Raw genomic sequence first — 25697 nt, 5'->3', positions numbered from 1 at the left:
TCTAGTTCCTTTGACATTATTTCTTAGGCACTTGGGGCCAAAATATGTATCAGGATCTGATACATGATAGATAATGCTATGTTCTTTTTGTTTTTTGTTTTTGTTTTTAACATTTTTTATTGATTTATAATCATTTTACAATGTTGTGTCAAATTCCAGTGTTCAGCACAATTTTTCAGTCATTCATGGACATATACACACTCATTGTCACCTTTTTTTCTCTCTGAGTTATCATAACATTTTGTGTATATTTCCCTGTGCTATACGGTGTAATCTTGTTTATCTATTCTACAGTTTTGAAATCCCAGCCTATCCCTTCCCACCCTCCACCCCCCTGGTAACCACAAGTCTGTATTCTCTGTCTGTGAGTCTATTTCTGTCCTGTATTTATGCTTTGTTTTTGTTTGTTTGTTTATTTTTGTTTTTTAGATTCCACATATGAGCGATCTCATACGGTATTTTTCTTTCTCTTTCTGGCTTACTTCACTTGGAATGACATTCTCTAGGAGCATCCATGTTGCTGCAAATGGCGTTATGTTGTCGGTTTTTATGGCTGAGTAGTGATAATGCTATGTTTTAACATCAACAGAACAAGTTAACCATGTTGCAGGAAAAGAACATCAGCACAGACCACCGATAGATAACTAGACCCCTGCCCCACATGCTACACCAAACACATTGCCCAGCGATGAAAGATGGAGTTTAAAAAGAAAAGAAATAAACGTGAAATGTAGACAATGCTTGATAGAACTTTGGGATGCGGGAAGACGTCACAAGCTTGAGTCTAAATGTGGAAGATAGAAGGGCAGCCCCCTACTCTTCATGCCCACTTCTTGCTCCCACACCCAAGCCCCAGGGCTCCTCCCTGCACACCCACGGGATGCCAAGCCATCCTTCAGATCATTGTTGAGATATCGTTTCTCGCCCACCGACACCCACGTGGTAGACCAAATCTCCTTGGGGAACCCATGAATCCTAACCTGTGATACCCCTTCACAGCACTTATCAAAACTGACAGCTACATATGTATTTCCCTGGTTTTCAAAATAAACATCTTTCTTTCCTCCAATACACTAAGGCCCCCAGGAGAGAGAGAGAAGGTGCACTGTACTCACCATTGATACTCCAGCTTTCGTGTCTCCTCGTCGTTGGGGCTCAAAATATTTTTGTTTGTTTCTTTTTTTAAGTTAATTTTTCAGTAGCGGGAGGTAATTAGATTTATTTGTTTTTAGAGGAGGTACCGGGGATTGAACCCAGGACCTCCTACATGCTAACCATGCGCTCTACCACTAGAGCTATGCCCTCCCCGTTCAAAATATTTTTTTAAATGAAAAAAAAAACTTACAGATTTTACTATACAAATAAAAAGATTCTATATAATATTAATAAAATGTACATGACAAATATGCAGACAATAGCTTTTAACACGTGACATGTCACGTATAATGTAAAGGGTTCTTAACTGATATGAAAATATTAATCAAATGATAGTTAAGGCTTAAAAAAAACTACTTACGGAAGCATTTATAGAGCCCATGAACATATGGGAAAAAAGTTTAAATTCACAAATAAACAAATGCTTATATTTGAACACCATGTAAATGTTCCACGATGCGATGAACATATTAGAATGAAAAACAGAAAATGAACGTATTATAATGAAAAACTAGAAAGCATGGTCCTGGGTATGTGTCAAAGGCTAGTATGCTTGGACACTTTCAATAATTTCGTATAACCTTTCTGGTAGGCCGTTTAGGAACAGATCGTAAAAGCCTTTTAGATGTCTTAAATTTGTCTTTGCAAGCGTCCTTTTAGGAATTTAACGCTGAGGAAAACAGCACACAGATTGGGGAAATGCATAATCCCGAGGAAGTTGGCAGTATCGGAACAGCAGCGTGAACTGACTTCCTCGGGAGACATTCTGGTTAATCAATCGTGACACAGCCGTGTAGCACCAGTGCTCTATCTGATTATGAACATGGATATGATCACACATACTGTTTAGTGGCTGGAAAACTTAAGCTGTAAGGTTGACAGTTCTTACCTCTAGTGTGGAAGAAGGGCTGAATTTTTTTTTTTAGAAAATTGTTTAATCGGAGTTTTACTCATTTTCTCCAAGAAAACATCATTCATACGTGAATACATGCATATCCAGTCACAGTACGTCCATCGTTTACTTATTCCTCAGATTTGCTTCAAATATGTCGCTCATGTTAAAATTAAATAATAATAGGCACTTTTATATAATTTCTCTCTATAGTAATTACACGTAATCTCTCTATATACTGATATATATAGTTAATGTGTGTCTTGAAAGCCAAAAATTATATGAAAACCCTTTCAACTATGAGAATATGGAGAATGACTCAAAGTAAGTTTTTTGTGTTGGTGTGTGTATTTTCCTTTTTGTTTTTTTTGGTAAATTGTAGGCATTTTAAAATGCTTGTAAATTGTTTACTTGCATTTCTGCCCTTTGTGCTTACTGGTACAGAGAAATCCACAGAAATGACAGAGTCGCTCAAATCACAGAAATCGCGGTATCTCCAGTTAATTTTCTCGGTGGATGCAATCCCATCATGAGATAATGTAGCGAAACGGTTTGGAGAATTGTAGAACAAGGGGAAAATGCGGTGTTGATGGAGGACGATCTGGCCCCGGCCGATACGTTCATGCCACTTTCCGTGCAGCCACGCAACCCACTTCGCTGCAAAGCACTCCGGATAACTTTCAGAAATGGAGACAGTTCCTCCCTCGCTGCAGTAGGGGAAAACAGAAATAGGAAAATGATTTCCCTCAGCGTGCCTACTGAGTGCCAGAACTGATTAAAAGTGGGGCCCAGAACAGCAAGACTAACAGGCTTACGGATGAGCAGGGAGATTACCAGTATCACACACTGGATGACATGAGAGACTTGGAGACCGCTGAGCAAACTGTCACTCTCCTTTCATTTTCCATACCCATTCTTTTGGAATGTCTTCAACAGAACTTTTTATTTTTCATGAATTTCAGTAGACTCTGGTGTACATCATAGACTATGAATTTAGCAAATTTATTTAAATCCAAAATTGATTTTTTTTTTAAATCTAAGCCTACGTGTCAGTAAAATGAAACCACTGAGAGAACTATGAATTACATCATGGGCATTTTGAGGTAGAGATAGAATAAACCCTCCCTTTTTTTTTTTCACGACCTACATCTCAAAACTCCTTAACAGCCATTGAGTCTGCAGCAAATTAAACTCATGAGAACGTACAGGTCTGGAAACAGATCTCACTCCATTCCGTATGAGTTGACACCTGAAAAAAAAAATCAAATTGCTGTTCATAATGAACACCTTAAAAAAATTACTTTTTTAGTTCACCTATGTTGTGCAGTGTTTTCGTTTTAAAAAATCAGCGTGGGCACCGATATGCTTCCAGAATTGTGCACCATCTTGTCGTCTCATCTCTTGATTCAGGGGTGAGTTGGCTCCCCCTAGTCCAGAAACAGACGTCTCTCTGGAGGAAATGCACGGGGAACATACTTGTTATGTCCTTCCCTTGTGATTCTTCGGTGTCCTAAACTGTCTCCCAGGTCACGTTAAATAGCCCAGCTCGATACGCTGTCCTCATTTGTCCCACGTGCCCCAACCACAGCCTCTGTTTCCGCTGAACAAGACTAAAATGCACGGAAGACATTTTCCTGTTGAGGATTCCAACCCTGAACAGAGAAGCTGGACCCTATCTCTCTCCTCTGAGTTACATCCTCACATCTGTAGCTGCCACGAGTTAAGAGTGTTTTCCCAGGAGAAAGCATGAAGCATTTCAAGTAGAAATGAAAGTAGAGACTATCTTCCACTTGACAAATCCTTCTGTTTTTATAATCAAAGTTTTTTTTTATTTTTGATTATAAAGATCAAAAGCCTCTCCTGTGGAGACAAAGGAACCCTCCTACACTGCTGCTGGGAATGCAGTTTGGTGCAGCCACTGTGGAAAACAGTATTGAGATTCCTCAGAAGACTAGGAACAGACTTACCATAGGACCCAGGAATCCCGCTCCTGGGCATATATCCAGAAGGAACCTTAATTAAAAACATACACACACCCCAATGTTCACAGCAGCACTATTTACAATAGCCAAGACATGGAAACAGCCTCAATGTCCATCAACAGATGACTGGATAAAGAAGAGGAGGTATATTTATACAATGGAATACTACTCAGCCATAAAAACCAACAACATAACGTCATTTGCAGCAACATGGATGCTCCTGGAGAATGTCATTCTAAGTGAAGTAAGCCAGAAAGAGAAAGAAAAATACCATATGAGATCACTCATATGTGGAATCTAAAAAAAAAAAAAAAAGAAACAAAGCATAAATACAAAACAGAAACACATTCACAGACATAGAATACAAACTTGTGGTTGCCAAGGGGGCAGGGAGTGGAAAGGGACAGACTGGGATTTCAAAATTGTTGACTAGATAAACAAGATTATACTGTATAGCACAGGGAAATATATACAAGATCTTATGGTAGCTCACAGAGAAAGGAATGGGACAATGAATATACATATGTTCATGTATAACTGAAAAATTGTGCTGAACACTGGAATTTGACACAACATTGTAAACTGACTATAAATCAATAAAAAATGTTTAAAAAAATCAAAAGCCTCTCAAAGTCCTCAAAAACGTGTCCAGTAAAAACGTGTGAGAAACCCGGTCTTCCTAGGTTTTATACACAATTCTGTTTCCTCCCAAATTTCCCATCCGTAGGACTACTGAAATCTGCCATCTGGACCAAGTAACTGTGGAATAATAGGAAACGCATTAATACGGAGACAGAAATGTCTGATCCACTTGTGAAAGTACGAAGGGGCATCGCTGTGTAATCTTCCGCTTTGGGGCTTCTTTTTCCAGTGATTTATTCTTTTTTTCCCCATTGGGCGCTCTCTTTGCCACTTTCCAAATCTGGTTTTGGGACTTATGCTGTCTCCTCCAAATCTTCTCCCTTTTACTTCATCAATGACCATGAGTTCCTGAGAAGAAGAGTTCTTGTCCTCAGGACACTCGCCATCTGGGACGAGAGGCAGACACGTGAAAAGGGGCTAACATAAAACCCAGGTAGTGTCACAACAAAGAGGACAAACCGGTGGTTTTCAATGCACAAGGCAGGACTGGCTTATCAAAGAGTGGAAAACAGAACTTTGGAACCAGAGGAATGAGGATGCCCAGAGGTACAGTGTAGTCAACAGCAAGGTGGGTTTGGGGAAACAGGAGTACTTTTGGAAAAGACTGGAGCGTGTACTGTGCATTGGGCAACTGTGGAAGGCCAATGGGACCGGTAGGCACATTAAGAAGTGGGAACATTATCTTGGAGGCATTACAGAGTCATCAGGGGACGTTGGGAGTGATCCTGGGAAGATACGTATCAGATAATTTTTACTCATCTGCCCAAAATGGTGGAAGGCTTCCCATCCCTGTCAGCTGTCAGACTTCACAATGAATGAATGAATGAATGAATCAATCAATCAATAAAATGACTTCCCTCCCCTCAAAAAAAGTCTTTAGAAGAAATAAAAAGTAAGACAGTTTTACTGCAAAAAGGTTTGGAAAATGTAGAAAAGTAAAAAGGAGTTGTTTGAACTGTTGGATATTTCTGCTTCCCAAAGGTGAACACTGTTCATATTTATTTAAATTTAAATTATTTACGTAATGCCTATTTTATATATGGTATCTAATAGATACACCTTAGGAAATTGGTTACAGATTTAGGATCATACTATAGATATAATTTTGCATCTGGCTTTAAAAATACAATGCTGTATGTTGAAAGATCTTCCAGTGTGGTACCTGTTTTGATCCGAATTTTAATAGCTGTTAAGCACCACACAATCTAGTCAACTCATTTCCTTTTGCTGAGCATTTGTGCTTATTTCTGATTTTTACTTCTGTTGACAGCATTGTAGTAAACATCCTCGTGCATGAATCTTTTTGTAAATCTGATGATTTCTTTAGGATAAATTACCAGTAATGGAGTTGTGACTGTTTTTAAATTGTGCTCTTTTCCTGCGTCTATGCCAGACTTAACTCAGCCCTAAGAGCAACGTGCAGTTTCATTTTCTCGATATTTGTAGACGTGCCCGAGGAATTTAACGAGTAACTAGTCATTTTCTCCAGTTGGAATATTTTCTTTCCATTTAAAAACTCAAAGATGCAACATTTATGCAATTTTCCTAACAAAGCATCATGTTTATACCTGCATTATTTAAGCATCATTTATCAGTAGGCAAGGCTCCAGTTTAAATGATTAGGCACTTTGATGAAATATTTAGACTCTTCCCCTTGGAAGTTTGCATTTATATTGCCATCCATAATGATCAACAGTCATCTTAATTACTTAATTTTCTAACAGAAAACATTGGTGCTTGCATGACTATTAAGTAACTGAGACAAATCTTAATGACTATATTCTAGACTAATCATGTCGGTTGTGAAGACCTCAAATTAGAAAAAATAATGTGTCTGGAAGGTGATTCTCTCCTTCTCCTAAATTGGCCACGAGTTCTTCCCCCAAACTATGAAGTGTCCATCAACCTTTGTTGAATATGTGGTGCACTTGAAGCTCAGGGCTAAATGCCAGGCAGATGTAACGCTAACATATGTTTTCAATATTCATGAAAAACATACATGGAGACCTCCATTCACTTGAAATGTCAACCGTCCCCAAGGAGGGACAGGAGCTTGAAGAAGAGAGAGGGCCACTGAACACAGCTGGTCCTCCTTAAACACGGGTTTGCTGAATTCACTTCAAGGAGGAATCCATTGCGTTTCAAATGAAGAAAGAGATTTTGTGTGCAAAATGGCAGATGATGCTTGCAAAGCTAATTCTGCTCAAAATAAGGGGTCCTGGGACTGGTGGAGAAGATGAAATTCAAATTAAGATGGTAGACTCTCAGAAGGTGTTACTCGCGGCCTTTCATTCACTGACACGTGTTCCGGACAATCAAAGGCCTTTAGTGGGTACTTGTGAGTATTTCTGGTAGAAATGTGTCAGCCACTTCACGATGATCGTTCGGTGGGAAAAGTCAAGCTTTTACAGAATTTCTTGTAAGATGAATCATGTTAAGTAAAAAAAAAAAAAAAATCCAGTAAGTAAAAAAAAAAAATTCAAGTGCATCACATATTCAACAAAGGTTGATTTAAAACTCGTGTTAAATATGATGAAGGCTTTTTTTTTTTTTAACTTCAGTCCCTTTCCCACAAAGTAAATGGAAGAAAACTTCATCTTCCCTGAAACCGAGACGTGATGACAACCGCAGACCAGTAAACAGTCTGCTTTCTGGCTAAGTGTGAAGTTCACCCAACAAGAGGGAGATACTGACAGCCTGTCCTCCATCAGAATAAATAGTTCCTAGAAAAAAAGAAAGTGTCAGAGATCTGAAAGGCATATCCAGTAATTAGATAAGAATGCAAATGGGCGTGTGTAAGTTCTTTTCTCCTGACAGAGCGTGTCTACCAAGACTTTATCACTCACTCCCAAATCCTGCTTTCAACATTGAAATCCGGCTGTGAACGCCCTTCCACCTCATCCTAGCAGAGCGATGTTTAGGGCTGGCTCAGGATTCAATTATGTTGACGGAAATAAAAACGTGAAAAGCATTTCAATTTTTTTTTTAAAGCTGTCACCTCCATTGTTCTCATGTATCTTAGACTCCTAACTGTGGTGCTGCCTGAGGTGAAGCGAGTTAAACCAAGTTAAGGATGCAATTATCTCTGATTTACAACTCTATGTATAAATACAGGCAGACGATGGGATGGAGGTGGGGGGGCGGCGCACTATGATCTATACTAACTCCCTGAACTCTTGAATCTGAAAAGAGACTCCTCAGGGTGAAGAATTAACTGACTTGACAGAAGGATCATTTAAAAGTAACAAAGTGAATCCAGGCTACAGAGCAGACCATTGTCTGTTCAAAAGAAAAGTCAGAGTCAGAGAGGAGCCCATAGAAAATTGTCGAAACTGCAGAAAAAGCAGGCAGGGTGGGGTCAAACCAGGGAAGGAGGAACACAACCAAAAAGAAAATGAAGGATACGTTTCACAGAAGGAGCCGATGATCTCAGACAATTAATTCTTCATTGTCCGCAATAAATTTTCAACCCTGTGATTTCTCTGAAAATGCACTGAGAGAGAGGAAGTATTTACAAACAGAAAGATGACACAACAGAGGAGTAGGGAAATCATGTTGGAAAAGCTAGTGAAAGGGAAAACTAAGAACTAGCAAGGTTGAAAAAGCCATTTGGAGTATCATAAAATAGCCTTAAAAAGAGTAAAATATTGCAGTGCAGGAGAGAGGTTTGAGGCAGTCGCTCAAAATGGAAAGGGATAAAGACAATACCAGTGGAAGACAAAGAAGATAAAATGTGTATATAATTGGTGTCCCTTAAGATGGGAACAGAAGGAAAATTCAAAGATGTGACAGAAGAGAAGTTTCTTGAGAGGAAGCAAGACTGGAAACCAGTGGTCAAAAGTTGATTTAGGAAAAGCTGCTACACAGTGAGCCTCTCAACAAATCCTAGTCTAGTGATGTCACCAACTGGGAAACATAAAGAGAGAATCATAGACGCACTGTGAGAGAAAAACAAGGCCGGTGTAACACAGAGGAAAAAACAGGTTGGCCTTGAGTGTTTTCATGGAGACGCTCAGTGTCACAATGCAAGGGAGCAGTGGCTATTGTTTGAAACAATATGCTCTTCAGAATGGTCCTTGGACTCTAAGGGACATCTGACGGTAACCAGGACATCATCTTAAAAAAATTCTACTGCAGACTCCTAGACATAGAATACAAACTTGTGGTTGCCAAGGGGGCAGATGGTGGGAAGGGATAGACAGGATTTCAAAATTGTAGAATAGATAAACAAGATTATACTGTATAGCACAGGGAAATATACACAAGATCTTATGGTAGCTCACAGAGAAAAAAATATGACAATGAATATATATATATGTTCATGTATAACTGAAAAATTGTGCTCTACACTGGAATTTGACACAACGTTGTAAAATGATTATAAATCAATTAAAAAAACAGTTAAAAAAATTCTGCCCAATGAGACCGTTTACACAAATGAAGGGAAAATAATTCTGAAATTGAAAAGACCCGATCAAAAGGCGTGCGGGTCTGTATTGAATCATCGTAATAGACTTTCAAGGTAAAATTATGGAGAGAATTTAGGAAACTGACTGCAATTACTACAAAACTAGCCCTTTTCAACATAACAGTGTAACTGATGAAATTAGAAAGCTGAGGAGAGAAAAAATGCCAGGAATGTATTTGTAGAAAGTCCTTCATCTTTCATAGCAGGGAGTCAACTGATGCCCATAAAGTTAAAATATTCCATTAACTAAAAAAAAAAAAAAAAAAAAAAAAAACTCCAAAATTTTTAAAGATGTTGTTTTCATGAGAAGACGTTTTGTAGAAGAAGCGTCTTTGCATGTCAGTATTTTCAGCTCATCTCTTCTGTTTTCATTTTCTTTTGAACAGTCAATCATACGTCTTTTATTGTAAGCAGGAATGACATCCCTCATTTAAAGATGGACTCTGTGCATTTAATCTACTTGACACTTGGTGTGCATATGTGTAAAGAAACAGTATCGTCTAAATGTTGGCTATGCTTGTTTTAGGTGACTTTTGGTGTCTTCCTTGTACTCTTCTGTATTATCTGAATTTATTACTTAACTAAACTATTCTGATCATTGGGGGAGGAAAAAGAAAGAAAGGAAAAGACACTGGAGGGAAAAACAGTAACCAATTGATGAAAACCAAATCCGTGCACAGATTCAAAGTTTGGCTTACCTACTCCTAATATTTTAACCAGAATTTTGAGGGTGGAATGTAGGCTTCCTCAGCCTCCTTGCTCATCTGTTCAGGCGTTTCCAGACCCCCATGTTGCTTTGCGTTGGCAAAAGACGGAATGTTTCACCCTTTCTCTTGTTCACACACAAGCAGGGACCGTAAAGTTGAATACTGAGTCCAGGGCATGAAATTGTCTTCTCCACTTTCTTCCTCTTAAAAAAAATGAACAGACATGCATTAAACTACATGGATGAGTCAAGATTCTCTAAACTTCTGCTGGTTCCTAAATGCCAAATACTATATGTTCATCCAAGAGAGAAACTTTTTTTTTTTTAATCCCTAACGTGGGGTATGTTTGCTTTAGTGAAGAAACACCTTTTTTCTCCATCACTGTGGTCTCAGTGCTCCTGCAAGTCTCTCTGTGGCATCAGAACCATCCCTTTGACAATATCTGTCTTTATTACATTAAAACCAAAGCAGACCGGCTTAGCTGCCTTTACTCCGTAGGGACCGATAGCCTGATGGGAATTGAAGTTTGCCATCCGAGACCATCCTGATCAAACGTCTAAGTTAATAAGAGCAAAACCCCGAGTCCACAAAATTTGGGTTCTTCCCCACAATCACTTAGTCACCACAGCTGGGGCCAGAATCCAGAGTTTTCAACCGGCTGACCCTGTGAGAATTCAGTTATTTTCTATACCGATTTGACATTGTCCACTTCTGGAGACTGGTTTTATGACATAATGGGGTAAAAAAAGGTGGATGGGGAGAAGAAGTCATTAAAATCATCGCTTCCCAAGTACCAACACAGATTCTTACAAATATTAATTTTCTTTTCTCATTCTTTTCTCCCATCTTTCTTTCCCCAACCCCATCCATTATAGGAAGAATATATCACAGATCTTAATGGGCAGATAACTTTTTTCTTTAATTTACTTGGCTTTACTTTTCACTGACAGAGAAAACTGGACCTGGAATGTAGGTAATTTCATAAGTATTCCGTGCACCTAGATGGCAGTTCATTAAGGTAAAAATGAATGCTGTGTAAATTAATTAAACCCAAGCCGAAGCTGTGTGTTTCCATTTGACACACGCATTTTAAAGGGGGCGTGATGGATACATCATTAAAGGAATTAGGCTTGAGGTTAAATTAGTTATCGAACCAGGCTGAGGTGGTCTGTCGCATGTGAGGCTGGATGGGGTGCCCCCGCCCTGCTCTGCATAAATCATTTATCACACCAGGGCTGTTTAACTTGCAGCGTTGAGAGAAAGAGATCAGCGAGAGAGAGTGCATTGCATGAAAGGTTCATTTCTGTAAAATTGCAAGTAAGTTAATTGCCACCACAAAGGAAGTGGCTCTCACAGCCCAAATCGTGGAAGACCCCGATGACCGCACACCCCGGGAGCAAAGCTCACGCTGAGCTTTGTCGCACGCTTGGGTCTCAGTGTCAGGAAGTCACTAGGATCCACGTCAGTGATACAGGTCCAGAGAACACCCCGTGGGTAAGACGCTGTGTGTTCACGGAGCACTGTGCTCTGTTTGCAGGAAGCCGGTCTTGAAAATTTAACGTGGGGGGTTAACCTGTTGCAACTTAGATCCAACGACTTGCGAGTAAAGGCAGCGCCACTGTGACTGAGGCTGCCAAATGAGACGGGGTTGGAGGAAGAGGCTCCCTCAGGAGAGGGCACCCGACACTCAGACAGCACTTTGCCTGCATCGGCAGTGCCTCCGTCCACCTTCAGCTGATCCCTCATTCAGATCGTCCCGTGTTGAGTGTTTACGGAGACCAAGCCATCACGCATATGCGTAGGTGCCCCGACGGTTAGAGATGGTTTATGGCAAAGCAAATAACGCATTCAGCAAACGTTCATATCGTGCCTCCTAACTGCGGGCATCCGTCTAGGTAATTGGCCGTGGAGATGAGCAAAGAGCGGAGACGGTCGGGGAGGGGTGGTCGCTGCCTCCACGGGTCTCATATTCTAGTGACGGGGTGTGGGGGGAGAGCTCTAGGAGTACACGAGCAAACAGGTAAATGAGCAGGCTGCTTTAGATGTGCTAAGTGTGGTTAAAGGACACAAAAGTGGGCGAGGAAGGAGGAGGTGGGTGTGGGAGGGGGGTAATTTAGATCAAGAGCTCCTAGGAGGCTGAACCCGACACCTGGGCTAAACGCGAGCCGTCCTCGTAGGAGGATCTGACGGCTGTGACCTTCAGCCAGTGGGCAGAGCACTCAGATGCCCCGAGGCAGGCGTGGGTGTTGTCTGAGGAGAGAGAAAAAGCAGGTAGACGCTGCTGGAGCCCAGCGGATGCGGGGAGACGCGCTTCGTCGGTGTGAAAGGGCGGAAGGGAACAGGTCACACACGTAAGGAGCTTGGGTTTCCCCCCCCCCCCCGTGCGGTGGGGAGCCCTGTTAATCAGGTGATCGGTATCCCCTTGCACAGCCCCCCCCCTGCAGGTGCCTGGAAATCAGCCCCCCAGGGACCCCCTTTAGACATCATGGCAGCCTGGACAAAAACGGTAGGAGGTGGGCATGGGAGCATATTTGGGACTGAATGCTGACATAGCAGGTGACATTCGGGTTATTTTGCCTGTGCCCCCGAGATGATGAATGTCCTGTTCGCTTCAGAGGAAAGACTGCCAGGATTCCCAGTTTGTGTTGGCGGAGCCCAAGAGTTCTGCCGGAGCCGTCTTGACAGGACAGCTGTTCATCCAGCACGAGATGCTGGAAGATAATGGGGGGGAATTGCTATGCTCGAAACCATGACACGGGACGGCAAAGACAAGGAGGTGAGGCTGAGATGACGGTAGGTTAGCTATGACGTGGACAGGAAAGGAGCCATTAATATGGCCACAGGGAGGCCTGGGGGGAACTTCCAAGAGCAGGACTTGAGCACTGGAGGTGTTGACGGTTGTCTCATTGGATGGACTGCTTTAAAAAAAAAAAAATGAATCCAGCTCTGAGAAATGAGCCGCACCTTCCAGGGCTAGAGCGTTGTGACCAACCCTGAAACGTCCACCTGGCTACGGCGTGGACCTCAGATGGGTCGGGAGGAAGACCCTTCTAGTTGGTTGTGGGAAATTCACAGTCCTCTACGAGACAAGGTCAAGGCTGCTTTTAAAGTGGGGGGAGGGTACAGCTCAACTGGTAGAGCACGTGCTTAGCATGCACAGAGTCCTGGTTTCAATCCGCAGCCCGTCCTCTGAAAATAAATAAATAAACCTAATTACCTCCCCAACTAAAAAGAAAAAAAATTTTTTAAGTGATACCTGTAATTGGTTGGCATACTCACCATGCACCCTCAGGACCGAGGCATTAGGAAACTCAAGATGTTGGAGTGTGTGCTGTGGCTGGCTCTAAGGTTTCTTAATGCACAGAGGCCTGGAACTTGCCCATCTGGAATCAGAGTGGCTTTTCTAACAAAGCTCTTATCTGCGTGTGTCCGACACTTCAAGTCCATAGAGATCCCTATTTTTCCAGAGCCCTGGGGGTTAAAACATGCACCAGGCATAGGTCAGGGTGGCAGAGGGGCAGTGGTGCCCACCAGCTGTGGGCTCCTCACATTTTCAGCCTCCCCTGTAGTTGGCAGTGACCGTGAAACTCGTTGTCTCTAACGACCTGTGAGAGAAGGGGACACAGCTTATGAGCAGACCTCGCACTTCAGTCTTCTCCTTTGGCTCTGTTGACTCCGGTAGCAGAAAAGGAGGTTTTATTTACATACATACATGACATATAGAGATATATATATATTATAATCATATATATTTACATTGAGAATGTATATATTCTCAATATAAAGAGAAAAGTAGTTATTGGATGTTGGATAACTTTATTTGGTACATTCTCAAAAGTTAGTACCATTTCTATCCACCTATCACCTATCTATCTGTCTATCTGTCTGTCTATCTATCCATCCATCCATCCATCCATCCATCCAATCTATCTATGTATCTACATATCTACATATCTATCTATCCATCCATCTAATCTATCTATCTATATATCTATCTATCCAACCAACCATCCATCCATCCATCCATCCACCCACCCACCCAGCCACCCATCTAATCAATCTATCTCTCTCTCTCTCTCTCGCCTATTTATCTATCTCCTGTCACCAATCAATCAATCAATCTATAAAGCCCCTGAGATTGAAGGGGGTTCCTGTCACTGCATTATTACCTGTCCTAGCCTGATGCAAACAAAAAGTTCCTGGCACATGGTAAGCCCTATCTAGTTGTTTGCAATTATAGCCCGCCGATCTCGGCTCTCCTGTTGCAGAAGTCAACCTCAGGAAAGCCAAAAGCCTAGGTCTGCTTGGAGATGCTGCCTCGGGTGTGCCCTGTCTTGGAGGACAGATCAGAAATGGTGCCTATCCTTCGCACCACTTTCTTCCACCTAACGTCCAGCCTGATACGTAGGAAGCCCGAATGCAGAGTCCACACTCAGCACGAGTGAGTGTATAGTCTCAGCAGGAACCGTGTGAGCACCAAGGCAGCCGCGTCTCTGTTGCAAAGATCCCACGTAGTGATGGCTGTATCTCTGCATGGCTACCTTGGAACAGAGATGCCTGCATACGCTTTGTCACCAGTGTAAGTGGATGCCCTCGGACACTTCTGTTGGTGCTGTAAGGTGACCCTCTACCCTCCTAGTTCAAAAGCTGGGACTTTGAAATAGACTGACAGCAGGTAGATAAACAGGAAACGCACACGGATTTAGTAATGTTCAATATCCCTTGCACGGGAGCATCGCAGCAAAAAGTGCGTACTCAAAAGACCGGTGAGGTTTGACACCTTATATATCGTCTTCATGGGGGAAGATGGTGTGGGAGGCTAGAGGAGACAAAATGAGTTTTAGGCGAGATGAATGGACCCTTAAAAGAAGACAGGGGAGGTGTGAGAATTTGTGACAAAGTTTGTCAGGGCGTGCTGTCACCTTCTCGTCCCCCGTGACAAGCGCCAGTCTTCCTGGTTGATGAAACTCCCAGGGGTTGTTGACAACCGAGTTCCTTTTGGCGGATCTGTCATTAGACAGACAAGGGGATTCAGGGAAAGCCTGAATTTGGCTGTTTTTCAGGCGCCCACAGCTCAAAATAATCGATACACCAAAGCAGCACATTTTGGGAGATGGGGGTTATGTCTTGAACACCTTCCGTACCTTTGCGTCCATCGCACCCCTGCCCTTCCGTGACCATCACGTCCCCATTCTGCCTCCTCACTCCCCCTCCCCTGAGCACCGTGGTGCCAGGCGTGGTGAACCCTGGTGATCAGCGGCGATTCGCGTGCCGTCTTGCCCTGCTTCTCGGGGCTCTCCTAAGCCGCTGCCTTGCGTGGATTTCCACCTCCCAACACCAGCTCTCCAGCTCCCCTCCCTCCCGCGCGGACGCCGAGCTTGCCCTGCAGTTACACCTCGGCCGTCCCTTTCTTGCCGAGGTTAGTGTGGGAGCTGTGTGTGTGTGTGTGTGTGTGCGCGCACATTCCAGCCCCACCCCGTTTCAGCAGAGCACCTAGATTACTTCTCTGTGCGTCCTTCTCAGCTGCAGATCCCTGAAGACCCCTTCGAGGACCGGGCCATCGCCATCACCTTAGTGCTTGCTTTCCCATAAGCGTTTGATGCACAAATATTAGCCATCACCTCGGAAAAGTGCAAATACCTTTATTCACGGAACGAAATCATGTTCTAGCTTTTTTTTTTTTTCTTTTTCTCACACTCTGTTGACTTGTGGGGGTGAAAAAAAACCCAAAACGGAAAAAAGCAAAAGAACTATTGGAACTTAGCTGTCCTTTGTTTCCCCTTAATTACAGCATCTTTAACAACTAAACGCCATATAAAGGTCCAAAGAATGGAAAAGCAATTAGCAAATTCATTAACTGTTTGCTTTATCCTTTAGTCTGAAGGATAATTACTTGTCTCAGGCGAAGACTCTTTGCCTGGATTAATGCCTTCTGCGTGGAAGCAGCCTACACGTCACGAGTAATTTTGCAAAATATATCACAGCGGCGAGCCTTGTAAATGGATTAATGTAACGTCGTCTTGCGTGAAACAGAGCCCTTACTGATGGAGCTAAATTTGAGTGCAAGTCTCGAAACAGAATCACGTGAACTTGCGAGTGTTTGAATTTCTGGGTGGGGCGGGGTGGCCCTGAAGTGCCCGTTTTCATCACTGAGGGGAGAGACCTTGCATGGTGCTCGCAGAAACTCTTTGTGTTGCAGACATTTTCAATTATTTATATGGTCTGGTAATATCTGAGAAACTTCGTGATAATTACTGGTTGATCCACATTTATATTTCAGGATCCATTCAAGCAAATTATTAATTCACTAAACAGCTGTTTGTCTTGTCAAGGACAGCATGCAGGAGTCTGTCCTAAGGACTTTGGAGTGAAACATGGAATAGGATGGCGTAGTTAGTTAAAAAGCCAACCCACAAATAAATGTAATTTGAGGGAGAGTACGGGGCATGCGATTTAAGGGAAGTAGCAGAATATTGGAGTTTAGAGAAAATAGTATACTTCTAATTGGGGAAAATCATAAATGAAATAACGTTGGACTTAATGCCTGGAAGATAGAGAGCCATTTGAATACAGAAACGTTTGAGGGTTTTTCACTTTTTTTTTAAATTGAAGTCTAGCTGCTGCACAATATTATGTAAGTTACAGGCGGCCAATATAGTGATGTACAGGGTGTAAAGGTTCTACTGCATTTCCAGTTACTGTGAAACGTTGGCCGTCTTCCCTGGGTTGTACAGTACATCCTTGTAGCTTATTTGTTTTACACACAGCAGTTTGTACGTCTTACTTCTCTCCCCTCTCCCCGCTGGTCACCACTAAGTTTGTCCTCTGTATCTGTTAAGTCTGCTTCTTTTTTGTCATATTCACTACTTTGTTGTATTTTTTAGATTCCACATATAAGTGATGCCATATGGTATATGTCTTCCTCTGACCTATTTCACTTAACATAACGCCCTCCCAGTTCATCCACGTTGCTGGTAATGGCAACATGTTTGTTCTTTTTTATGACTGAGTAGTATTCCATTGTGCATATACATATGTGTGTGTGTGTGTGTGTGTGTGTAACACACCACATCTTCTATATCCAGTCATCTGTCGATGGACATTTAGGCTGCTTCCATGTCTTGGCTATTGTAACATTTTTCCCATTTTTTTTAGATTCCACATATAAGTGATATCTTATGGTCTTTTTCTTTCTTTCTGGCTTACTTCACTTAGAATGACATTCTCCAGGAGCATCCATGTTGCTGCAAATGGCATCATGTTGTCATTTTCATGGCTGAGTAGTATTCCATTGTATAAATATACCACAGCTTCTTTATCCAGTCATCTGTCAATGGACATTGAGGCTGCTTCCATGTCTTGGCTATTGTAAATAGTGCTGCTATGAACATTGGGGTACGTGTATCTTTCTGAATTAAGAGTTTTTGTCTTCTCTGCCTATATACCCAGGAGGGGGATTGCTGGGTCCTGTGGGAAGTCTACTTTTAGTTTTTGAAGGACCCTCCATACCATCCTCCATAGTGGCTGCACCAGTTGACATTCCCACTGTCCGTGTATGACGGTTCCCTTTTCTCTACATCTTTGCCAACATTTCTTGTTCTTTTTGATGATGACCGATAGGGCAAGAAACATTTGAGTTTCGAGGGAAGCCAGAATCAGTCTGGTTGATTCCCACTGAAGGGTATTTCTAAAGCAGCCCATAAAAACAAGAGACAAGTAATTTTCCTCATTGACAAATTGCTTTAAAATCTACACCCTCCCTTTGACCGGGTGATATCAATTTTAACACCCGGGGCTGGATCCCTGGGGAAAAAAACTGTTTTTCTTTAGAATGTCTCTCTCCTGAGGTTGAATTCATACTTCCCTTCAGAGCTGTGCGGTTTTCCTTACAATAAAATTCCTTAGCAATTTCAGGCAACTGTGATCTGACTGACTTCTTGAAATACTTCCCAGAACCTGTGTCTTAGCATCGAACTAGGAATCTTGTACTTGGAGTGATTTAAGAAATAGGCCTGGAGACCCGAAAAATGCTAAGCAGCAGCGTTCCAGGAAGAGTGTAGGGCTGGTGACAATGCCATTTGTTCCTGTAAAATCTAGGGTGAAAATGCAATTTTTCAAATGTACACTCGGATCATTCGCTTTGAAGGCAGGCTTTAAAAAAACCGTTTGGCCAGGAACAGACGAGTATCACCGCTATCCAAGCCTGGTTAATCTGGATGTGACTACAGACAAGGTGGACCTGACAATTAATTGCCGCCTGCTGTTTACAGAGTGGCAGGGCCTTGTGGGAAGCAGGCATTTTTGCTTTTGAGCACGGGGGACCCTGTTTTGAAAGGGGAGGCTCGAGCACCCCCTCTGAACGGCTTGTCAGGGTGCAGAGAATGAGGAACCTCCCTTGAAGAGACCAAGCGACTGTTGCTTTGACGGCCCAGAATAGGGCGGGGGCGGGGGTGGGGGACAGAGCCACCCACGGAGCGAATCTCGTGGAACGCGTGTGGTCTGTTTATACATCCGGTCCCCAGGGCAGCCAGTGCGGCGTGTCCCATGGGAGCGTGAACGCAGTGGGAGCACGAGGCTTGTCCTCACGATGTCTTCACGATACCCTTTGAGGCAGAGGACGGTGGATAAAATACACATTTTCATTAGCGTTGACGCCTCTCATCTCCTTTATAGCCTGGGTGCCCCTCGTGGGGCCTGGGGACGGGACCCTGGGACCCTAATCCATTGCAGTGCCTCCTCTTGAGACTTATTATTATAATGAAGGTAGCTATGGCTAAGCTTTAGACCCAGCTGAATTTCAAATGCAAACGAATCTCTTGTTTCCTTGTTACCTGTCACTTCCTGACCCCAGGAATGACAATGAGGCTAATATTCAAGAATAATGGACACATATTTTCATGAGTTCCATTAGGGAAGGCCAAGGTGTTAAAGAGAATGCAGGGAAATAGGAAGTTCACGTAGAAAAACCTTCTTTACTTGCATGATTATTTCCGTCCAAGTGACTAAGATCAGGAGACACTCCTGCAGCCTGTTTCCGGAAGATACTCAAAAGCCGTCGTGTGTTTGCCACGATGTTAGTCTCATTAAAGACAACACAGCACAGGTTTTCAAAGGAAGTCATTTTTTCCCATGGCCGCTTCAGTTCAGGAAGCGGTGTAGTGTTTTTTGGAAACAGGATAGATGACCATTCTTGGTGTCTGCTGCCAGAAGTTCTGTTTTAATATTTGTACCTGTCATCTTCTATAAATGATCCTGAATAAATGTGTCCTACCTACTTCACAAAATTTTTTGTACAAGGATAAATTGATAAATTACACACTGATAAAATCACTTCAAACCCATTTCATACATGTGAAATTTCAATCACTTTGTAATCCACTGCCCGGAACTTCCTCAAGAGGGGACTAATGGTGTTTGCTCATCATTAATGATTTATACAATGTGAAATTTCTTATTGCAGACACGACGCTAAATTGGGACGGATATTAAGGATTCTTTCTCATATTTGCATATGAAAAGAACCCTAGCAGTCATCCAGTTCTAGGGTGCCAGGTAACACGTAGCTGGCCAAACAAAGGAAGACGCTTTCGAGAATGCAGATGGATGCTATTCAAAGTCGTGTTAGGCCAGCAGGCAGAAGTTGGGAAGTGGGGTTTTGTCCAAATACCCATTTCACCCCGCCGAAACGCCAGTCTAGACAACTGACCTCCCTGGGAGACACAGGGACTGCTGAAAGGCGACGCCACAAGCTATGGCAGACTTTGAATCTCCGGTCTACCTATCTAATGGATCCCTGCAATATACCACACAGTAATTCCACATTTGGAATTGCAAATGTGATCTCAGTGAGCTGCAGAATATGTCTGCTTCCAGCTCTAACGCGCCTCTTTCTCCTTTCACTTCCTGTGACGGTCTAGAATTAGCGGCAAGTCCCTAGTTACCTCGGCCACTGTAACCAGGAATTGCGGTGTGTTTAATTGGCAGTCAAAAACATACTCTACCCCCTCAAAAAAAGCACCATGCCGAGACAGTTTTACTGGTGAATCTTGGTAAAATGTCAGTAAGAATTCCCTTAGTTTTAGTTAAACTCTTTCCAAAATATAACCAAGGTGAAAACTTCCCAACTTAATTTATAATGATAGTGAACGTTTGATACAAAACTAGTTGATGTATATTTTGCATGTCTGAGATGTTTCTTCATATTTCTAATAAACAGTATAAAATCTCCCAATAAAACCATAAAATAATATAAAGTCTATCCAGTTCCCGATAGATCTACACTGCAAAAGAATGAACGTGCTGCTGAGTTGGGAACAGACTGTCAAGTTACAGGACAACGCAGGGACCCTTGTTAGGGAGGTTAGGACTCGGTTGGGATGGAGAAGGTGGTGAGAAGTGGTCAGTTTCTGGGTAAGTTTTGGCCTTGGCTGAAGAGCTTGTGAGAAAGAGAGGAGATAAAGAGGCCCCCATCTATTTTTTGGTCTCAGAATGTTGAGAGCGGATGCCCTTTTTTGATATGGGGGAGACTGAGGTGGGTGGAGGGGATGAATGAGGAGGAAATCTCTTGCACAAACTCTAGCTTGGGGAAGATAGAGAATTTGGGTTTTTCAGGATGTATTGAATTCTGTTTCTTAGGCAGAAAATCTCTCTTACAAAAGCTACATTTCCCCTACCCTGATCTCACATGGCTGTATTTTGGTACAAACTTACCTCTTGCTGTAGGCATCGCTGAGATCTCCAGGAAGGAGCTAATTCACTCCAGCACCCCTGGGTTTTTCCTCTAGCTCCCCTAAACCTTGGTGGGCAGAGAATCTGAGTCCCAGGAAATAACTGGTAGCAAGCTAACTAGTGTTTGATACTACATACTAGTACTAGTTAACTTCCCATCCTGGAATAGAAGAGCTCTCATCTCTCTGGATCTTTGTCAGTGTCTCAGCTCACCCAACATTTTAGGCATGTGAATTGTGGCACACAGCTTCTTTAGACAGTAGGCTTTCGCTAGGTGATTTTGGATGGCAAGATACATTGAACAGTCATTTCAAACTGGCTTTCAAAACACTGATGTATATTGGTGTGCATGTTGAATTCAGATGTAGTACAGTCTTCAGGGCTGGCTTAACCAGGAGTTCCTGTCCCATTTTTGTTGAGATCCCTTTGACTTTGTCTTTCTCTGGCTTCATTCTCAGGCTGCTCTCTTTTATAGTGCCAAAATGGCTGCGTATTCCAGCCATCACACCAAACACCACTGTGTCTGTAGAAGAGAAGAAGTGCTGTCTGGGCATGATGAGCTAGAGTCCCAAGATTAGTGCTCATTGGACCATTCGGGTCATGTGCCCACCATGTGCTGATTGGTTGAAGCCTAGCACACCACAGCCATGGTGTGAGAAGCTTCAGCCTCGATTAGAGTATGTGGACAAGAGATGGATTCTGAAATAAAAATACAGTTGGCATTAAGAAGGGAGATTTAACGGATGTGCATCGGCAACCTATCTGCCCTCCATAGTCATTTTGTCACTACTTATTAATCATACACATGCACACAGACACACCCTATTTGGCTGCTTCTATTTCTAAACAATCACATGTTCACATAAATCTGCATTTACAAATACACATTAGCCATTGTGGTAGGCAGCATCCAAGATGGCCCCAAATGACTCCCACCTCATGATATTCTTACCCTCGTCTGATCTCCTCCCTTCTGTGTCGGCTGCATCAAGTAACTGCTTCTAAGAAGAAGAATACAGAAAAATAGTGAGATATCACTTCTGAAACTAGGATTCCATCTTTGGTGTCATCTCTGCATGTGCTTGCTCTGAGAGAAGCCAGCTGCAATATTTGGAGCTGAACCATGGAGATGATGTGTAAAATGCCATCTCTGTCCAACAGCCAGGGAGGACCTGAAGCCTGCTTATATTGTATTATGTCAGTGAGATTGGATGTGGATCCTTCCCCGGTCAAATCTTCAGATAAGACCGCATCCCCAAATGACATTTCATTGCAACCATGTGGGAATTCCTAAGTCAGAAGGCCCAGTTAAGGTGCACCTAGATTTCTGACCTGCAGAATCCGTGAGGTTAATTATTGCTTATTTTAAATTGCTAATTTTTTGGATAAGTGTTTATGCACCATTAGACAACAAATACAGTTAGAATGTCTCAAAATTGGAAACCAATCTAATTATCAACACCAGTGGCTTGGCCATCCACATGCGACCATGTCCACGCTGAGTGAGTGGAGTCAGACCACTTCAGTGGGAACATCACACATCCACTCACCACCTTGACAACTGTAGCCAAGAATCTTAACCTGGTCTGTGATCCCTCAGTCCTCAGTAAGGAGCAGTCAGAATTTCATAAGTTTGTCTTGAACACAAAGAGACATAGTCCATTACTCAACAACGCACTTGGGAGAAAGAAAACCACCAAGAGAAGTGAGATTTTGTTTTCTTAAGTGACTGTGCACTCGTCATAAAGGATGCACCTGAAGAATGTTTATGGATATGGAGAAAGTTCACCACACATTAAATGCAAAAGCAGGCTATAGAAATGTCCACTAATGCACAGACAAAATGACTAGGGGGTTGTGTGTTAAAATGTACATTGATTGTGATCATGGTGGCACAACTCTGGCTACACTAAACGCCCCTGAAGGTCTACTGCTTTATGTGGCTGAATTGTATGGCGTGGGAATTACAGCTCAATAAAGCTGCTGAAAAACTAAGCAGTGTTTTTTTTTCTTTATGTTGCAGACTTCTGTGTGCCTCATTAAACATTTCAGTATTCTGTTGTGTGACCGTGTACTTTTTAATAATCTAATTAGTAAAATTCTCATAATCACTCCAATTTAAAAATACATACTGTAGGCAGCTGCGTACTAGATACGCTCGTTCATCTCCCATTACTGGAATTTATCTCTGAGCATACTCCGTTTGGCACGGATTTATCATTCCTGTGAGCTCGACAGGTAGAAAGTGTTTTTTTTTTTTTATTTCATTCCATTTCTGTTATCCTTCTAAAACCAACACTTTATAAATAGATGTAAGAAAATCTGACTGCCAAGGTGAGTATTACTATCATTTGAGAGGATAAACTGAATATTAGAAGCAACCTCCCAATATACTTTTTCTTATCACTCTGCTTAGAACCCCATCCAAAACAGTAAGAAAGAACTCTTAAAAAATGCAGAGGATGTGGGTCCAGCATGCAGTCTTAATTCATCGCTTCTTATCTACCCAACACCGTGCTAAGTGTTGTCCATTTATTACCTCTTCAAATACTCTTGTCAGTCCCGCGAGGCAGGTCTCTGCACTAGGATGCTTCTAGAATGGCTCCCACGGATCCCCGCCTCCTTGGCATTCCTGCCCTTGTGGAATTCCTTCCCTTTGTGTGTGCTTGGAACCTGATGACATTAAGTCTCGTGAACAGAATACTGCAGAAGTGATGAGCCATGACTTCTAGGACAAGGTCATAAAAGTACATGACGCCCAGCTTGGTAATGGACTACTTCTACTGTCTTCTTGGCTTGGAAACTTTGACGATAGGCATTGACATGTGTGGGAAGCCCGTGAAGCAGAGAAACCGCTGGCCCATGGTCATAAAAAACCGAGAGGAATTGAATTCTACTAAAAACTGTGTGAGCTGGAAGGTGGGTCCTTCCCCTGTCTAGCCTTCAGATGATCGTGGTCATTTGACCTAGCCACGCTGTGCCAAGATTCCTGACTACAGAAGCTGTGAAATACTACACATGCGTTGCCTTAAGCCACTAAATTTTGGGATCATTTGTCACACAATAACAGAGAAGTAATATACTCATATTATTGCCTTTACCAAAAGGAAGACATATCATGTTGGTACAGCAGCAGCAACCCGGAAAGCTATTTATTTTCACATAAAGAGGAAAAACCATGCAATTCCTCAAGATAGGCGGTGTTCCAGCCAGACAAGAAATAGACGATTTCAAAAAATTTTTAAATTTTTGACAAATTTGTGGTTGATAGAGCATTCGTAAACACGTGGTTGATAGGAACAGAGTTTAAGACTCGATCTTACCCTTTTAAAAACAAACTTACTTTCTCACAAAACGTCTCAAGGGATCTTTGACCAAAATCTAGCTCTAGGATTCCGTCCCACCTCCCCAACAATGTTATGAAGGAGAGCAGCCTACAATTCTTAATTTCTACAAGACAGCTGTTTACGGGAACGATAAACACGTCTTTCTTAGTTCTCAGGAAACTTGGAGGTCGTTTGAAGCCTGTGGACACTCACTTACATACATAGTACAAGACAGGATGACTTTTGGTCTCTGAGCAGATCCTTTGTACTGTGGCAGCTCCCTTTGGGTAATAACATGGTTACATCTGCACATCTCCCATAATGCTGCGAGGTGAACTGCCCGTTAACCACAGCTGCTCACTGCACGAGCTGGGCGGTGAGGTGCGTTCATGCCATATTCCTGACGACACTGCAGTGGAGACATATGGGATGTTTTCTGGGGAAATTGGGTGACGCTTGCTTAGTTCCTCAAAGCTAATGTTGGACAGCAGCTTTGCTTGGTGTCTAAGACATTGCTGATCAGACATAAGCTTACCTGCCCTCTACAGATTTTATGCGCAAAGAGTTAAGGATGTTTCTTCCTGTTCACTCCACCATTGTCCCAAGTTTTGGGGTATGTAAAATGTACAACTCAACAAAAAAAAAAGGGGGGGGCAGATTGTCATGTGTTACCTCCACTTTAAAAGAAGAAACAATATTTCAGTCTTTTCAGGGAACTGGTCAGCGTCACATACAGGGAGGTTCAGGAGAAGCAGCGGGATTTGGGCAAAATGTTGTGACCTTAAACTGCATGCTTTCACACCATTTCTGCCATCTGGATTGGATGTTATATAATAAGGTGCTGACACTCAGCACAAGGTGCAGAAGTGGTGTGATTCAGGGGACCAGAATGCTTCAGTGCCTTAGTAGAATTTACCTTGGCAATGCCTGTCTCAGAATGTGAGCCACAAAAATCTATTCAAGCCCCCTTCCCTGAGTTTTTTTTTTGATTGTTTCATTGCACATCTGGTTGAATTTATTGACTAATTAATAAACAAATTGTTGAATTCATAAACAAACACATTGCTTCATGGGTGTGCCAAGAGATGCATATTTGCATTAAACTTTATCCCCAAAGTCTTGACATTAAGATTAAAACTATTTACTCCTTTATTCTTGGGTAAAAACATTGGATAATCTATAAAATATTTCTGTGTAAAGTATTTTCAGTGTTTTCTCACAGTTCTTCCCTCCCTCCAAAACTCCACGCTAAAATTTGGGGGTATTTTTTGAAACTCTAAACCTTTCAGAACATCTTCACTGCAAAAGTGCAAGCGTACACAGTAGTTGAAACAGCATGATGTTGGCGCAAAAATAGACATATGGATCAATGGAACGGAAGAGAGAGCCCAGAAGGAAACCCACACGACTGTGGTCAATTAATCTTCAACAAAGGAGGCAAGAAGATACAATGGAGAAAAGACAGTGTCTTCAACAGTTGGTGCTGGGAAAGCTGGACAGTCACATGTCAATCAATGAAGCCAGAACACTCCCTCACACCATGCACAGAAATGAATGCAAAATGGCTTAAAGACTGAAATGGAAGACTTGACACCATAAAACTCCTGGAATATAACGTAGGCAAAACACTGTCAGATATAAATTGCATCAATGCTCTCCTAGATCGGTCTCCCAAGGCAATAGAGATAAAAGCAAAAGTAAACAAATGGGACCTAATCAAGCTTACAAGTTTTTGCTCCGCAAAGGAAACCGTAAACAGAGTGAGATGACATTCTGCAGACTGGCAGAAAATATTTG

Source organism: Vicugna pacos, chromosome X, assembly GCF_048564905.1.
Source record: "Vicugna pacos chromosome X, VicPac4, whole genome shotgun sequence".
Classification (NCBI taxonomy): Eukaryota; Metazoa; Chordata; class Mammalia; order Artiodactyla; family Camelidae; genus Vicugna; species Vicugna pacos.
The sequence above is the reverse complement of the archived record's forward strand: the minus strand, read 5'-3'. Positions refer to the sequence as shown.